The sequence below is a fragment of the Tupaia chinensis genome, unplaced genomic scaffold, assembly GCF_000334495.1.
Source record: "Tupaia chinensis unplaced genomic scaffold, TupChi_1.0 Scaffold000561_1, whole genome shotgun sequence".
Lineage (NCBI taxonomy): Eukaryota > Metazoa > Chordata > Mammalia > Scandentia > Tupaiidae > Tupaia > Tupaia belangeri.
Genome location: NW_006160074.1, coordinates 3,463,813 through 3,468,184, shown reverse-complemented (window position 1 = coordinate 3,468,184; position 4,372 = coordinate 3,463,813). Strand labels below are relative to the sequence as shown.

The 4,372-nt window shown below is 42.8% G+C and overlaps 1 protein-coding gene and 1 pseudogene across 1 annotated transcript in view; both read right to left on the bottom strand.

Annotated features, from left to right (window-relative positions):
• Positions 1-4,372, bottom strand: part of CSTPP1 (centriolar satellite-associated tubulin polyglutamylase complex regulator 1) — a 224,113-nt gene that overhangs the window by 194,746 nt on the left and 24,995 nt on the right. The window lies entirely within an intron of this gene.
• LOC102493037 (prohibitin pseudogene) overlaps positions 3,873-4,372 on the bottom strand; it is a 1,512-nt pseudogene continuing 1,012 nt past the window's right edge.

The following is a 4,372-nucleotide window of genomic DNA, read 5'->3' as shown; positions in this document are numbered from 1 at the left end:
AGGAATACAACTGGACTCACAAGAAAATCCCTGAGTTTGCGTCTCAGGACCTTCTTGAGAATGCCTGGAGCGTGTGCATGTGGCTGTGATCCTGGCTGGCTGAGACTGGCTGGATCTGGGTGTGAAGACCCTGTTGAGAGTGCCTCACTCTCTCTCTTTCATGAAAGAAATAAACCTAAGAAAAACGATGGATTCTTTTAAGAAAGGCACACCAGGGGCAAATGAAGCATTACATACACACACACACACACACACACACACACACACATACATATATATATATATATATATATATCTCACCACCTGACACCCAGAGAACAAGAGATAACTAAAGATCTTTACATAAAGAGGATGAAAAACTAGTCTACTTCCCTCAACCAAAAGAGGGATTGTACCAGCTAATAGCTGTGCAAAGCTGAGAGCCTTAACAATCAAATAGTCTCTGGTCAACCATTAATTGTCCCCTTTCTCTTCCTAAAACTAGCTTTTTTTTGTTTGTTTGTTTAAGGATGTCAATTAAGGGTAAATGCTTAAATCCTACTGTCTCGGTCCTTTCCAGCCTAAATCTCATAATACAAAATTAGTATGTTAGAGCCTTGCATTTAAAGTGTCAGAGACTACAAGATCTTTTTTTAAAAATGTTTTTGAAGGAGGTTTTTCATTGAGGTTTAAACTTAAAGCACTCAGCTAGCTGACCATAACAAAATGTACTTCCTGAACACCAGAGGAAACTAAAGTAGCACTTACGTTTCCCACAGTTACAATCTAAGAGCCCAAGTAATAATTGTCATGACGATAACGTTGCAAAAATAGCTACTCATATAGCAGTAAGGTTATCAAATCAACTCCATAAACATTTACAAAACTATTTTCCAGAAAATATGACAGGCTCGAAAAAAAAATCCTATAGGGACTGGAATGGTGGTTCGGCAGTAGAGCAATGCTCTGTGAAACTGACCCACATGAGAAGGTTGAAGGTTCAAGTCTGGAGACCTTCCTAAGTATCTTGGGCATGCACGTGCCCGTGATCTGGGGTTGTCTGAAGCTAAGGGTGGATCATGGCATCAAGACCCTGTGGAGAAGGCTGGCTCTCTGTGTCTCTCACACTCATGGAAGAAATAAATAAAACACTATAAATTGGCAAATATCGGGTAAATCGTGTGCCATTCATATTGTTGTGACAGGTAGAGAAGCAGTAAAGGTGAGATTAATTGTGCTATATAGTCATCAAAATTATAACCGCCAGCTGATGGTGTGGTAGTTAAGGTGTTGTCTCCCACGCTGTCAATTCTGCTGTTCAAATCCTGGATCCAGTGGCTTCAAAAACATGCCAGGTGTGTGTATGTGTGCACCCAAACTCCTGAGAGGAGAACGAAGAAGGGATTGGGATGTGACCATCCATCGGGTGTGGGGGGTTTGGGGGTGATTTTTCACTTTCCCTCTCTCACTCTCTCTCTCTGGAAAACACATGCACTCTACAGCAAAAACAGCTAAAAAAAAAAAGTAGCTTTTGAAGGCAAATCATATATTCACAAATCACCATTAAATTTATAAATTATTGGCTCAACTACAGTGACAGTATAATGCAATGTCCTGCAATGCTGGAAGGCATAAGGAAGATGGAATTGGGAAGGGGAGGAGGGTCCTAGGTCAACAGGCCACACATGTGCCTGTGTTCCTGGCTGGCTAGGAGGCTGGGATGGATCATGACAAGAGGCCCCGCTGAGGACGCTTACCTCTTCCTTTGTTGCTCTCTCTCTCTCTCTCATGAGAAAAATAGGTAAACATTCTAAATATTTAAATTACTATTAAATTGGTAATAAGCAATTTTTTAAAGAATTATTTATTCTATTTAACTTTATTTATTTAAATTTGACCAGAGTTGGGGGTGGAGGGGAAGAATATGAGAAAGCAAGCCACTAGGTCCCAGACTCTTTTTTTTTTTTTGGAGAGGTTTTTGCTATAGGGTGCGTGCGCTCACCTGACAGAGAGACAGAAAGCGAGAAATCACCCCCCAGAGGGGATGGTCACGCCACAATCCCTTCTCCTCCATTCTCCTCTCGGGATCTTGGGCACGCACGCACACGCGCCCGGTGTGAGCTTTAAGCCACCGGGTCCAGGACGCGAACCGTGGTCGCCTACGTGGGAGTCCAGCGACATAGCCACTACGCTAACTGCTGGTTCCCGTTCCCAGACTCTTAACTGTAGTTGGCCATGTGAGAGTCCAGTGCCCTTAACCACCATGCCACCTGCTGGCCCCAGTAATAAGCAATTTAACTATGAACATACAGATTAGTGATAGTAATGTAATAAGACACTAAGGCAATATCTTATCTTTTACTTGGCATTTTTTATTAAAAATATTTTAAGGTCAGCCCCATAGCCCAGTCATTAAAAGAAATCAGATCCTTGGCTATTCACGGTTCAAATCTCAGACCTGGCAGCTGGAAAAACACTGGGCACATGTGTGTGAGTGCCCAAAATCCCAACAGGATGGAAAAATGGAGGAGAAAAGTTGGTGGCATGCCCACGTCCCAGTGGGAGGTGCTTTCTCTCTGTCTCTCTCTGGCGAGCATGTGCATACTCTGGCAACTTAAATTTTTTTTCATAAAATTAGTTGATGGGGCCAGCAGGTGGTGTGGTGGTTAAGGCGCTGGACTCCCACATGGCCAAACAAGGTCTGAGTCCCAGGTCTGGAGGCTTGCTTTCTCACTTTCCCTTTCTCTCTCTCTTTGTGTCTCTCTCTGGTCAAATTAAAAAATGATAATAGATGGAGCCAGCAGGTGGTGTGGACTCCCACATGGCCAAACAAGGTCTGAGTCCCAGGTCTGGAGGCTTGCTTTCTCACTTTCCCTTTCTCTCTCTCTTCCTCACTCTGTCTCTCTCTGGTCAAGTTAAAATAAATAAAGTTAAATAAATAAAATAATTCTTAAGAAAAATAAAAACAAAACAAAATAATAATAATAGCAAATAAAATTAAATATTTTTTAATTAGTTGACATTTATAACAACTGTGATAACAAGAATAGGATCTAACTTTTTAATGCCAGATAGATACATAGGAGTTCTGATTTAAGGCAGCTGAAAACTCAGCTGTTATTTGCACAAAGTCCCATAAGAATTCAATTTCTGATGCAGAGCAACAGAGACTACTGAATTATTGAACTTATGCAAATAACCATTCTGCCACAAAATGAGAATGCTCATAAATATTTTCCAGTCTCTCTTTTTTTAAAGAATGATTTATTTACTTTAATTTGACCAGAGAGAGACAGATAAAGAGAACAAGTGAGAGAGAAAGTGAGAAAGCAAGCCACCAGGTCCAGGACTCGAACCTCAGCCAGCCATGTGGGAGTCCAGCGCCCTTACCACCACGCCACTGCCGCCCCATCTCACGAATATTTTCTAATTGCAAAGGGGTCAGGAAGGGAGAAAAGTTTGTTTCAATTAAAAAAAAATTTTTTTAACAAATTGCTGAACCCAACAACTCAAAAGGAAACAAAAATCCTTAAATCTGGAAGACAAAGCATAGAAGAAAATCAGTAATGTTTTAGAAAAAAGTCACGGAATTCTATTTCACCAGTTCAGTCTTGTGTAATCTGTCTTTTGTTGAATTTGCAGTGTTACTGTGGTCTGACCTTTCCCTGTGGTCTGACCTTTCCCTTAACATTCAACATTATTATTGATATTTCAGAACTTGTCCCTACCATTAAGTTGGCCTTTCTCTTGGTCATTTTTTATTCTCTTATTTGTCTGTCTTTAGTTTTCCTGGTATAGTGCTCCCTTTAGAACTTCTCACAAAGCTGGTCTGGTGTTGGTAAATTTTTTTTTTTAAAGAGATCTGAAGTGATTTTATTTTTATTTCCTTCACTTTAAGGCAATGGTGAAATACGATTTCTGGAGTGGGGGTGGAAGGGCTTTGTGTCAAGAACCATGGGCGCTGGCAACCAGCAGTTAGCGTAATGGCTATGTCACTGGATTCCCACGTAGTCGACTGCGGTTCGTGTCCCGGACCCGGTGGCTTAAAACTCACGCCGGGCACGTGTGCGTGTGTGCCCAAGATCCCGAGAGGAGAATGGAGGAGAAGGAATTGCGGCGTGACCATCCCCCCTGGGGGGTGATTTCTCGCTTTCTGTCTCTACGTCTCTCTCTGTCTGGCGAGCGCAGGCGCCCTACAGTGAAAATCTCTCCAAAACCAAACCAAAATAAAAAAAAAAAAAAGAACCATGGGCGCTGTGGCCCAGCAGCGGCCGGGCGGCCTCACTGGGGCAGCTGGAGGGGCACAGACTGGCCCGCCGGCAGGTGGTGATGTTCCAAGAGCTGGTTGATAACGTCCTCCGCGGCCTCCGGCTTGCGCCGCCCCTGGGCGCCA